General features: G+C 44.9%; 1 long non-coding RNA gene across 1 annotated transcript in view; it reads right to left on the bottom strand.

Moving 5' to 3' along the window:
* Nucleotides 1-13,575, bottom strand: part of LOC146347873 (uncharacterized) — a 74,760-nt gene extending 61,185 nt beyond the window's left edge. The window contains exons 1-2 of the long non-coding RNA XR_014789904.1: nt 13,424-13,575; nt 12,797-12,845 (exon numbers count right to left, since the gene is read on the bottom strand). This is a non-coding gene — a long non-coding RNA (uncharacterized LOC146347873). The remainder of the gene's footprint in view (nt 1-12,796; nt 12,846-13,423) is intronic.
* Nucleotides 13,576-14,124: the final 549 nt, after the last annotated feature.

Below are 14,124 nucleotides of genomic sequence, written 5' to 3'. Positions count from 1 at the left end.
GCTGACTAGGAGTCTGCATCAGTATGCAGAGGCTAGAGGAGGAGGGCAGGCTTCTGTGTGTGTGTGTGTGTGTGTGTGTGCACGCACGTGCGCATGTGTGCCCCTGCCCCATGCCTGCCTAGAATATGCGAATCAGCAAAACTCAACCTCATCAACGTTCTTTGAATTCCATCTTAAAGCTCATTTTGGCTTGAATCCATATCAGATTGCAAACTTTGTTTTAGTTTTCTTTTTGCATGAAAATCCATGCGCATTTTCATGTGTATTTTTCCGAATGTTCACATCAGTTGTTCACATCTTCTAAATGTATGCATTCTTCTTCCATTGATTAAAGCTTTTTTCAAAAGCACACAATTTTTCGTGGGCATCTTTCAAAAGTACGCATGCTATTGAACATATTTTTTAGGCCTGTGAATCACATTGCAAGCTCAGAAATCAACAGATTTCGACTGTAGACTGCGTTCAAGTCCATGTTTGGTCCAAAAGGTATCAACTGGGTAAATCCTGAGCTAAAATAAACTGAAACAAATTTCTCATTCATCCCTACTCCTACCATTCCTACTTACTCTGACTCTGCCCAATTTTGGCTCTGACTACATCCCCTGCTGAACAGCAGACCCTGACAAGTTCCAACTGAAATAATGCCAAACTGGATAGGAAAAGTTCCCCCACCTGGGTTTAGGTGATGGACATTTTTCTTCTTTTTTTAATGGCCTCTTTACAGGAAACTTTATAAAGAGTAAGGTTTTGTACATTTTATAGAAAAGGGACAAGCTGAAGAGAGGCCCACATGTATTCTTGTGTGCATGCAGAATATTAATGTGGCTTTGGCTACATAATCTCACCTGGGATCTGGTCATTGCCACCAGTATAGCATATTTGAAATTAGGAAATGGAATGCTGTTCCAGGTAACAAAGGCTATGGAACATCCAAAACAAGAACAAGAGAACTGCTAGGTGGTGGGAGCTATTCACAGTTGGCAATGCTCCTCATGCCTATCATGTAAAAGGAGGAATACTCGAAGGAGCTGAGAGTGTGCAGAGACACAACAGAAGCATTATGTTACCCATAGGATGGCAGCAAGAACAGCATTCACATCATCATCTATTTATCATTTTCAACCGCCAGGCAAAGTGATTGTTTTCCTGACATGACACTCGAGGAGGGGGTGTTTCTGTCAGGCACTGTTCTTCTGGATCCTTCCAGCAGAAATCTTAAGGGGGAGAAGCTTTCTACAGGGCCACATGCATGGTGTGCATTTCCCCAGACTCAGTAGCAACCATGTGGTCCTTCTTGCTGAAAGCATTGCTTCCCTCACACAAACCACTATGGAACCATATATACGACTTGGGACCAGCCTACCCAAAAGACTGTATTCCCCTATATGCGCTTGCCTGGGTTTTAAGATGTCCCAGGTAGGGATGTCACAGATGTCCAGGTAATGAAATCGCCACCTCAGCCCCCTGGATGCCAGTCTGCATATCGTCATGCTTGCTGAGCCAGGTGATCCCTGATCCCTCACCGACCTGCAAAATGGCAGCTAGGACTTTTCCATAAATTCCCATTTGCGCAAATGTGGCCATTTCTCATTTGTGCAAAGCCACCATTTATACAAGATTAGAGGCGTAAATAGTCCATTTACGCCTGAATTTTGTGCAAATGGCTGGTTTACAGCTGCCATTTGCACAAATGAGGATTTACAAAAAGGCTGAGCCATTATTTTTATGTAAAATGGCAGCTTGGTGAGGTCTTGGGAGGCTACGCGCTGCTCGCCAAGCAGACCACCATGTGCGGACCACCATGTGTGGTGAGGAGGGGCAGCTGGCCAGCAGGGGTTTGGCAACTGGTTCAGGACCCACTGAGTTCATTCATCCCTACTTCCAGGGAGACCTTTCTCTCAGTCACACCACCATTGGCAGCATGTTGGGTGGGGACACAAGAGGGCCTTCTCAGTGGCTGCTCCCAAGCTCTGGAACTCCCTGTCATGGGAGGCTAAGCTGGCTCCCTCTGTTGTCCTTCCACTGGCAGTCGAAGACGTCTTTCTTCAGGCAGCTCTTTGCAATGTAAGCTGTTGCTTAAGTGGCTTCTACTGAGTTGGCTACTGAATTTATTTCATATATTGTTGTGCTTTTTACTAAGGCTGTGCAGGGACCCCTGATCTGACCCAGAAGCCGCTTCATGGCTTCGAAGGCAGGCCCAATTCAGCTAGGGCAGATTCAGGGGGGCCCCGGCCTGACTTGGCCCCGAACCCAAAGTGGGATTTGGATGTCAAACCCCACTTTGGGTACCCCCCGACACCCCCGCACAAACCCCTTACCTTGCCACCACCTCCACCACCGCTTCTGCTGTCCTCGCCACCACTGCCATCATCCTCACCACTGCCCTTGCCACCACCGCCATTAACACTGTTGCCACTGCCCTCGCTGCTTCTGCCTCCACCACCGTCTTCTCTGCTGCCTGAGGCCAGGATGCACACACCGACCCTTACAGCAGGGAGTTGCCATTTTTAAAATGGGTGGCAGCGGCAAGGACAGCGATGGCGGCCGAGGCGGCAGTCGCGGAAGTGGTGGTGAGGATGGCAGCAGCGGCAGAGAGGACAGCGAGGACGGCGGTGGAAGAGTGGGGGCGGCAGCTCAGGTAAGGACCTGGTGCTGCTGGGCCTGAGGTGACAAACCTCCGAAGCACACCCAATGCTTCGGAGAGCCCCCAACCTGCTCCAGGTTGCTTCGTGGCCCCTCCGCTTCACCTCGGAAGGGGCTCAAGATGACCCAAAGCAGCCTGCTTCAACTCAGCATTTGGGCTTTGGGCCAAAGCGGTGCACAGCCCTACTTTTTACTTGGGTTGTTATTCTATTTGTTTTAAAAATAATTTTAACTAAGTTTCTTTTAATCTTGGTTTTTATTACTGTTAGCTGCCTTGAGTACCATTTTGTTTGGTGGAAAGGCAGGCTACAAAACAGGTAAATAAATAAAGAAATGATATACAATGGTGTGTTCAAGGTGTGTTCTAAGGGAGCATGTGGTCATTTGAACATTATCTAAGCAAGAGTTTGGTTGTAGATGTAGTCGTGTGCTTACAGAGCCAATGGGGAACATTGGCTGTGAAGAGGGATTGTTACCCTGAGTCCATGGAACCAGTTAATCTTCAGGGCACCACATTGATCCTTGCCCAGCAAAGCTGTGCCATTCAGAAGTGGTGTGTATGGGGCGGGGGGTGGGGGTGGGGGAACCAAATACTTCAATCAATATGCATTTTTAATTATAGATATATGTATAACTAACACAACTTTTAAAACTGAAACACTAAAAAGCCTGAGAAAATAAAAAAGGTCTTCACCTGATGCGTAAAAGACCACATTGTAGGCACCAGGCAGGCCTCTCTGAGGAAAGCATTCCACAACAAAGGTGCCAACATTGAAAAGGCACTCTCCCTAGTAGGGATGTATGGATTAGGTAAAGTCCTCTCCCTCTGTGTTTTGCGGATTGTCAGAAGCCTTTTGTTCCATCATCCATTCATGGACGGATTCAAATATTTTTTTTCATCATGCGGAAAAATATGCAAATAATTTTGTAAGAGAGTTCACAAAAATGTCCATGATTTACCTTAGTACGTAACATTTAGCATATTGTCCCCCATTCCATTCAACTTTTCCCCATGTATATTTACCAGTCTCAGGTCTCAGCAGAAATGTGCATATTTTCCTATGAATAAATATATGTACATTTTGGGAAAGAAAAACAAAACGAACAGGCCCAAGAGTCTATGGACTCCTCACGGCCTGAGGAAGTCAGTCCACAGCAGATTCCACAGGTCAGATTCTTAGAAATTTGAGCTCTTTTTAGTCCATCTTGAATTTCTCCAGCATCCCTACTCCATAGTAGCCACCTGCATCACCTCATTCAGCAGGGGTAACCAGAGAAGGGCCTCTGAAGATCTTCTTAGGTATCTGTCTTAGGTTCCAGGCAGATATATATGGAAGGAGATGTTCTTTCAGGTGACCTGACCCCAGGCCATTTAGAGCTCTATAGGTTTATACCGGTACTTTGAATTAGGCCTGGAAATGGACATATTGTCATGACTCTCCTGGGAGATTCTTCATCACAGAAAGAGCTTGAACCTTCAAAGCCAGATGTTCCCAGAGGACAGGTTGCCTCAGATGTCCCTGGCACTACCCAAGATGTTCCTGGCCCATCAGGGCTGATGCCTTCAGATCTGCCACTTTGAGAGGCAGAGAGCTCAGCTTCTGAGGCAGAGAGGGATAGCGAGCATATATTGCCTCAAGAGGCAGGCTAGAAGAAGTGCTTGGCTACAAAAGAGGATTCTTCAGGGGGAAGGGACTCCTTGGAGTAAGGCCTGCAATGAACTGCAGCTAAACCTTGAGTGGGGCTTAGGCGGCTCTGATAATATAAGCCTGCAGTATCAGTTTAGTCTTTGTTGGAAACAATGTCCGATCTTCAGCTGACTTGTACGGATTCCCCACCACCCATTCCGGTAGGAAATCCGCTGGTGGGGGGAAGTGATCCATTCCTCCCCCCTGGACTCCCCCCCCCCATGAAGATTCCACAGAGCCACCCGGCTTGGGGGCCGCTTACCTGCTAGACCCGTCCCATTCTCCTCTGAGCCGATTGCCATTTTAAAAAAAAATGGCGATCGGCAGGATGTGCCCATAGACTTAGACGTAAACTAGAGCCATGAATGTTGTGTATAAGTCTATGTATCCATAGACTTATACGCAAGATTCATGGCTCTAGTTTGATCTCAGTACGAATCCAAGGCAAACCATTCAACATCACAGTAATTCAAGTCTATGCCCCAACCACTGAGGCCGACGAAGCTGAGGTTGATCGGTTCTATGAAGACCTACAACACCTTCTAGAACTAACACCAAAAAAAGATGTCCTCTTCATCATAGGGGATTGGAATGCTAAAGTAGGAAGTCAAGAAATCACCGGGATAACAGGCAGGCATGGCCTTGGTGTACAAAATGAAGCAGGACAAAAGCTAATAGAGTTTTGCCAAGAGAACATGCTGATCATAGCAAACACTCTTTTCCAACAGCACAAGAGGCGACTCTACACATGGACGTCACCAGATGGTCAATATCGAAATCAGATTGATTATGTCCTTTGCAGCCAAAGATGGAGAATCTCCATACAGCCAGTAAAAACAAGACCTGGAGCTGACTGTGGCTCAGATCATGAGCTGCTACTTGCAAAATTTCGGCTTAAATTGAAGAACGTCGGGAAAACCACTAAACCGTTCAGGTATGACCTAAATCATATCCCTGATGAATATACAGTGGAGGTGAGGAATAGATTTCAGGGATTAGACCTGATAGACAGAGTGCCTGAGGAACTATGGACGGAGGTCCGTAACATTGTTCAGGAGGCAGCAACAAAATCCATCCCAAAGAAAAAGAAATGCAAGAAAGCCAAGTGGCTGTCTGATGAGGCTTTACAAGTAGCTCACGAAAGAAGGGAAGCGAAAAGCAAGGGAGAAAAGGGAAGATATACCCAACTGAATGCAGAGTTCCAGATAATAGCAAGGAGAGACAAGAAGGCCTTCTTAAATGAACAATGCAAAGAAATCGAGGAAAACAACAGAATGGGAAAGACTAGAGATCTCTTCAAGAAAATTGGAGATCTCAAGGGAATGTTTTGTGCAAAGACGGGCATGATAAAGGACAAAGAAGGCAGGGACCTAACAGAAGCAGATGAGATTAAGAAGAGGTGGCAAGAATACACAGAAGAACTATACAGGAAAGATCTGAATGTCCCTGATAGCCATGATAGTGCGGTCACTGAACTTGAGCCGGACATCCTCGAGAGTGAAGTCAAGTGGGCCTTAGGAAGCATTAGTAACAACAAAGCTAGCGGAGATGACAGTATTCCAGCCGAGCTATTTAAAATCCTAAAAGATGATGCTGTTAAAGTGCTGCATTCAATATGCCAACAAATCTGGAACACTCAACAGTGGCCACAAGACTGGAAAAGGTCAGTTTACATTCCAATTCCAAAGAAGGGCAACGCCAAAGAGTGTTCAAACTACCGCACAATTGCGCTCATTTCACATGCCAGCAAGGTGATGCTCAAAATCCTACAAGCTAGGCTTCAGCAGTATGCGAACCGAGAACTACCGGAAGTACAAGCTGGGTTTCGAAGAGGCAGAGGAACTAGAGATCAAATCGCCAACATTCGCTGCATCATGGAGAAAGCAAGAGAATTCCAGAAAAACATCTATTTCTGCTTCATTGACTACGCTAAAGCCTTTGATTGTGTGGATCACAACAAACTGTGGCAAATTCTGAAAGTGATGGGAGTACCAGACCACCTTACCTGTCTCCTGAGAAACCTGTACGAGGGTCAAGAAGCAACAGTAAGAACCAGACATGGAACAACCGAGTGGTTCAAAATTGGGAAAGGAGTACGACAAGGCTGCATATTGTCACCCTGCTTATTTAACTTATATGCAGAGTACATCATGAGAAATGCCGGGTTGGATGAATCAGAGGTCGGAATTAAGATTGCTGGGAGAATTATCAACAACCTCCGATATGCAGACGATACCACCCTAATGGCAGAAAGCGAAGAGGATCTCAAGAGCCTCTTGTTGAGGGTGAAAGAGGAGAGTGCAAAAGCTGGTTTGAAACTCAAGATTAAAAAAACTAAGATCATGGCATCTGGCCCCATCACTTCCTGGCATATAGAAGGGGAAGAAATGGAAGCAGTGACAGATTTTACTTTCTTGGGCTCCAAGATCACCGCAGATGGTGACTGTAGCCATGAAATTAAAAGACGCTTGCTCCTTGGGAGGAAAGCTATGGCCAACCTAGACAGCATAGTAAGAAGCAGAGACATCACCTTGCCGACAAAGGTTCATATAATCAAAGCTATGGTTTTCCCAGTAGTAATGTATGGCTGTGAGAGCTGGACTATAAGGAAGGCTGAGCGCCGAAGAATTGATGCTTTCGAGCTGTGGTGCTGGAGAAGACTCTTACGAGTCCCCTGGACTGCAAGGAGGTCAAATCAGTCCATCCTAAAGGAAATCAACCCTGAGTGCTCATTGGAAGGACAGATAATGAAGCTGAAGCTCCAATATTTTGGCCACCTAATGCGAAGAGAAAACTCCCTGGAAAAGACCCTGATGCTGGGAAAGACTGAAGGCAAAAGGAGAAGGGGACGGCAGAGGATGAGATGGCTAGATAGCATCACGGATGCAATGAATATGAACTTGAGCACGCTCCAGGAGAGTGCGCAGGACAGGAAGGCCTGGCGTGCTATGGTCCATGGGGTCACGAAGAGTCGGACACGACTGAACGACTGAACAACAACTATGGGCACATTCTGCTGATCACCATTTAAAAAAAAGAATGGCGATCGGTGTGGAGGAGAACAGGACGAGTCCAGGAGCAAGCTGCCAGAGCCGTTCTGCATGGAATCCTCCTGGAGTGGATTGGTCAGTGGAGCCAATTCACTGCAGATTCCTGAGGCCAGATTCCAAAGAGTCCAGCCTCATTTGAATCTGCAGCAGATTTCTCTAACATCCCTATTCAGCTCGTATCTTTCCTGATCTTGTTTTGTGTGTGTGTGGACCTCTACTGAGCACCTGATGCTGCTTTGGGACTATATTTCTGCTTGGTTGATCTCCCAGCTTTTGACCTTGGCTGCACTTTGGACCTCCCTTTCTGGAAACTCCCCCCCCCCCTTGTGCCCGGTAAAACTATGCTTGACCATTTGCTTCCTAAATTGACTTCTCCATTGTATGCATCCCTGTATTTTCTTAACAAAGAGCCAGGACTCAGTTTAGAGCAGAACACATGTAGCCAGTGCAGATCATAAAGCACGGGTGTAATATGATCAAATTGGCCACTCTCTGTTAACAACCCATTGCCTCCTCTTCACCTGGGATGGGCCCACAGCTCAGTGGTAGAGCACCTGCTTTGCACACAGGTCTCTGGCTCAATCCCCAGCAGCTCTGGGTAGGGCTAGGAAATAACTGTGCCTGAAACCCTGGATGCAATTGTCAGTGTCAACAATACTAGGGATGTACGAAACACTTACCTGGCTCCGCACCGGGCAATCCACGGTGGGGGGGAGGCGCTCCGTCCCTCCCCCCAGAATCCTCGATGGGGGGGAGGCAATCCGGTCCTCCCCCCCGGAATCCTGCCCGGCCAGCTCCGCTCCATGGCCAAGCCGCGGATCCGCCGGCCAGCTCCGGCCTCCCGCAGCCGGACATCCGGCCGCTGGGCAGCCCTGCAGGGATGCAAATGGTGGCTGTCATAGCTGCCGCCATTTGCGTCCCTGTATTGAGCCATGATAGGCTACATAAATATTTCCGTAGCCTATCACAGCAGGGGGAAAAAAACCCAGCATACGCAAATAGTGGTAGCCACTGCCATTTGCGTACGTGGGGGTCTTTCCCCCCTGCTGTGATAGGCTACGTAAATACTTACGTAGCCTATCACGGCAGGGGGGAAAAAAACCCAGCGTACGCAAATGGTGGTAGCCGCCGCTATTTGCGTATGCTGGGTTCCCCCCCCCCCCGCCGTGATAGGCTACGTAAATACTTACATAGCCTATCACGGCCTCCGCAGGGATGCAAATGGTGTCCCTGCCTTAGCCGTGATAGGCTACGTATTTACGTAGCCTATCACGGCTATGAAGAGGAGGAAGCGAATGGCGGCCACAGGACGGCCACCATTCGCAAAGCAACGCGGACAGGAGCAGGTAAGCGCTCCGTTTTGCATGCCTTTTGTGGGTTGGGGGCGGTGGGGACTTTGTCCCGCATGCCTTTCATGGGTTGGGGGGGCGGGGGCTTCATTCTGCGACGAATTCCGGGGGGCCGAATCCACTGGCATTCAGCCTCACCGAGATCCGTCACAGAATTCTCTGACATACCTAAACAATACTGGGCTACCTGGACCAATATATATATATAGCGGCTTCCTACAATCAAACCCATTATGTGCCACACCACAGCATTAAAGTGTTCATCCAGCAATTGAGATGGGCTCTAATTCTGCAAGGCATATTTGCATGCACTTCAGCGAAGTGACTGACAGCATCTTCGATCACTGTGCCATGTAGGACGTGGCAGGCCATTAGCTGCCACTTGCATATCACAAACTGACTGTGTGACAGGACTGTCATTTCACTAACATGCATGTGAGATGCCCCAATCATCTGCAGTCACTACTCCCAGTGGAAAGTAATCCTTTATGCGATAAATAATATTGGGGAAATCATTCCCTCTGATATCCCACTGTGCAATAACCTTTCAGCTTAATTTTTTTGGCTTCGATTTTCTGGTTTGCACTTAATGCTTGTCTGGTCAAAGATGGTAGCCTGTGAAAGACTCAAAATAAAGAATCCTTCAGCAAAAAGAAAGCAAACAAAACATGTTCCAAACCAAAAAGAATAAACAGGGCTGTTTCAGTTCAGAAAGACTTGGCTTTTTGCAAATCTTTGACATATTTTCAGATTCCTTACTGAGCTTTTCTTGAATATTTAACTGGCTTCTGGGCTTGCTTACCTCTTGTTATTTCCTGTCAAATTGTACCACCATTTCAATGATGTGATGATGGTGATTTAAAAAAAAAAAAAACCTGAGAAATGTTACTGTTCCTACTGAAAACTTTTAGGCTTCCTTCAAAGTTTCTGAAAATTGATCTTACAAATTCATGCCAGTTTTTTAAAGGCAAAATTCAGTGGTAGCTTAGAGATATGTAAAGGTGTTGCCCCTACCCTTGAAATTGTATTAATCATTTCAAAATTCTTTTAATGTCTCTTGAACTGCCTTGAGATATTTTGCCTGAACTGAATCTTTCTCAAAGTGCAATTTGATTCAAAGCATACACTCCCTCTCAGAATTTAGCTGAATGTGCTGAAATTGTTCTAACTTCCCCTAACATCTGTTTTCCCTGAGCTGGACACTCCAAATTAACTTCAAATGCCATTCTGAGTGACAACTCCAGTAATGTGACAAGCTCACATGATTTCTGAACCAACTGAAATGCATGTATGATTGTAGGCTTCTGTGTAATGGGAAATGAGTCCCTATAGTAATATAGGGACTCAATTTAATACCTTTTTGTTTTAATTAAAGGACAAACAGATGTATACCTAACTTGTCAAATTTGTTCCATTCAGCAGTTTGCATTACTAACAATTGTGTTTTTGTGAACAACCATTATTTGTGAACAACCTTCAAACACTTTGTTGCATCATGTTTAAAGAGGTATCATTATATACCATTTATTTATTTTTATATGGTGAAGGGAAGATTGCAAAACAAATTCTAACATAAATCTCAAAGGAATCTGAGATTACCCCCCACTGTCCCTCAATGAAACAGAAATGCAATGTTTTCCACCCATCACCCACTCCCATGGTTATATCTCTGCCCCACATCGGCGTTACATTTAAAAGGACAAGATTTTACTATGAACAAATTGATCATATACTGTAAACTCACGTTGAGCTGCCTTGCTCCACAGTCAACATATGTTCATAGACATATAGTTATTAAATGCTACCTAGTCTAGAGTCTAGTGCCCTGATGTAACCATCCATGCACCAGCTTTGCTCCCCCATCTGACTCTGTGATCCTTATAATGCTATAATCCTATGACCTCTAATACTGCAGAAGAAATATGCATGCAAGGAAATAACTCTTCATGCATTTTACAATCCATGCTGTGCCTGAGGGAAGATGCCTTTTTAGAGCAGGTTCCAGGGCCTAGATTAACCCTAAATAGGACATCTGAAAAAGTAGTGAATGTTGGGATGGGAGAGTACCTAAGAACGAACTTATTATTTCTTTATTACATTTATATCCTGCCTCTTTTCATCCTTAAGGAACCCAAGGTGGCATACATAATCCTGCTCCTCTCCATTTTATCCTCACAACAACAACCCTGTGAGGTAGGCTGGGCTGAGAGTGACTGGCCCAAAGTCACGCAGTGAGGCTGAACCCACAACTCCTGACTCCCAGTCCAACACTCTAGCCTCTACACCACACTGGCTTTCACAAGTGGATTGCCATTTCAGCAATGGATTTTCCAGAGAAACCTTTTGTTTGGGAGCAGAAAAAAAAAAGAAACTGGCAATGGATTTGTAAAAACTTATTTGCTTTTTATCTGTAAATATTTACAGATTGCCCCACTGGCAAATGCCCTCAGGGTGACTTACAATTTTTAAAAACCCTAAAAACAAGAGAAAAAATACAATTATAAAAATAACAAAACAATGCAACACTAAAAACATTAAAAACATTAAAAACATTGAAGAACAGTATCCAGTAACATGAATAAGAAGAGGAACCGAGTCAAGATGAAATGCTTGCTTTAACAGGAAGGTCTTAAACTGGCATCTAAATGTATGCACTGAAAATGCAAGGCACATCTCCCTGGAGAGGGCATTCCACAGCTAGGGCACCACTAGAATGCCTCCTGTGGGATCACACTACCCTTATGATTATGATTACTGGGGCACAGGTGGGCAGCCCTGCCAGTGGCCTCCTAGCCAGTGCAGAGGCCAGAGTAGGCCTCCCTTCAGCTCTGCAGTCCCAGGGCAACCGGCGGATGGTTTGTTTTTTTCTGGTAGGGGGACACAATTAGCAATTGAACCATTACTTTTAGAAATAATTTCTGGTGACCATAAACAGATTTTTAAAAAATGCAGCATAACTTGTTTCTTATCCATCCCTTGTGACAACTTTCCCCACCACGATATAGTTTTGTCACCTCAGGAAAATGTGAGTTTTCAAGCCTGTCTCCATGGCATATGTTTTGGGGTTATAGTATGCAAACCAGCACCCTGAGCCACCCCGTTTATAAGGAACAAAGACGACAAAACATTTATTCATGGCAGTGTAGCTATTAATGTAGCAAATCTCAGACTCCATAATGCGTAATGACTTCCAAGTCCCATCAATTCAGGCCCTCTTAATTCATTCTTAACTGCTCTTTTCTAACTCCTCCAGCATTACTGTCCTCAGATAAACCCCTACAATGCCAGAGGGAATTGATTCCTGTGAGAGATGGAAAATACAAATTGGGGAAGAGTCACCTAACTGAGCCCACCAGATTAGTAAACCCTCCACAACTGAACCCATCACTACTTCAGTGCTGATACAGATTTTCAAAACATTCACCATCCTTACTGAACTAATTACTTTCTCTTTTGTGTGGGCGTGATTTATTTTTTACTGCAAGAAAATAGTATTCCATTTTTTGATCACCCTGCAAATAACCAGTGAACAAATCACTTATGCTTTAATCTTTTTTGTAGTACCACTAAAGAGCCTGGATCCTGTGGAGACAATCCAATGGGAACTCCTTCCCGTTTCAGTGCAGCTTGCATAGGAGAACACCCCATAGGATTGAACCCTACCTTGTACTGGAGAATTATTTGCAGTACCTTAATGGCATTTCCTGTTTATTTAATAGCAGGGGTCAAACTCTTCTAAGAAAAAAGATCACCTGGTTTATAGGGTTTAACAAGGCAGAAATTACTGCAGCAACACAGGCAATATCTTTTTATGTATTTATTTATGAGGAAAACAAACACACATGAAAAGATTAACCTAAACATCAGGGATAAGTTTAACATAAGTGTGCCACAGTCTGCTCATTACCAGCCTATCATTCCTGACCTTGAAAAGCTTTAATATTAACTGCAAAAGATGGAATACAAAACCTGGTCCATAGCTACTCACTGTTTGATTCTCTAGTAATTATCTTTGGTTTCTGCCTTGAGAGGTGCTGTTTTTATCCTAGCTCTTTGTGTTACTCACCCCATTTTACCATTGCTGGTCTAGAACTGATTTTGAGCTCCAAAGATCCCTGTTAAATACAAACAGAAGTGCAAGCATTATTATCCCCATGTAAAAGGACTGAAACTGAAAGCAAACATCATGTATACCTGCTACAGAAATATGGACATTTGTTCTAATATTTCCTCCAAGTTCCGTTTTTGATCATGCAAGTGGTCCCAAATTTGGGGGAAATCATGTATCCACTTGGGAAATCCTACCCTCACCCATGTCATCTCCTCCTCTATTTCCTGCCTGCTCCGTCCCTTTGCCATTTCTTTCCTGCTTCCATCTCCCTGCTAATTGCTGTGGAAATCTTTTCACCCAGTCTTTTCATTTGTCCATTTCTCCCTCATTTCTCTGCCCACATTCTTTTGGCCCTCTGATTCCTTCACAATTCCTTTCTGTTGCTCCCTGCCTCTGAGACCAATTACTTCCTTTATTTCAGCCACCCGTTCCTCCTGGACTACCTAACATTTGTTGGAAAGCCTGGTGTGACTTATAGCAGAATTGCCTTATACAAAAAAAAAGTGCAGTAACACAGCATGTAGTATTAGAGGGAATAAATGCAGGCTCGAGCCAGTTTAGAAGAAGTTCAGATCAACTTACTTTATTAGTACTTTTATACATATCATTGAAGAAGGCTATCTAATACTGTTTCACTACAAGCACCCCCTAAAGCTGGATGCGTAAGTGTAAGTAAGCAAAGGCATGAGGTACGATTACTTGCTTCCTTCAGGCAGAGAGCACATGTTGCTTGCAGAGGCAAAAAAGAAAGAGGAAAGGGAGGGACTAGGAGAAAGGAACTAATCAAATTACAAAACAACAAGGGGGATGAACAAGACAAGCAGTTGTTGATACAATGTATTCTTTATCGCCCCCTAATGTCTGGAAGCACGTGGAGTTGTTCCTATTATCCAACAACATTTACAGTGGCATATAAACCTTTTAAGAAAATACATTGTTCTCTTTCTCCTGAGCATCTCCTCAACCCAACCATTCTCCATATTCTGGCCATTGGCAACCTGACCACCACCCCTGACATCTCTGCAGATTTTTGTGATCCCGCCCACCAATTTGCTCCCAGCAAAACCTTATAAATGGCTCTCAGTCAGTCAGAGCCCTGTTGAAGAACCAGTGCAGGTATCCCCTCCCCCTCTAATTCTATACCACATGTGTGGCCAGGCTTCAAGACCAGTTCACCTACACTGATCAGATGCATGATATTCCTCTCCCACTGAAATTTGAGATGCCTAGCTTCAGGTCACTGTGAAGTTGCTGTGAAGTCAAATCTCACTCTATTCAAGGCT

Source organism: Heloderma suspectum, chromosome 4, assembly GCF_057233095.1.
Source record: "Heloderma suspectum isolate Gila_16-S chromosome 4, 16-S_ref, whole genome shotgun sequence".
Classification (NCBI taxonomy): Eukaryota; Metazoa; Chordata; class Lepidosauria; order Squamata; family Helodermatidae; genus Heloderma; species Heloderma suspectum.
Note: the sequence above shows the minus strand (reverse complement) of the source record. Positions and strands in the feature narration are given on the sequence as shown.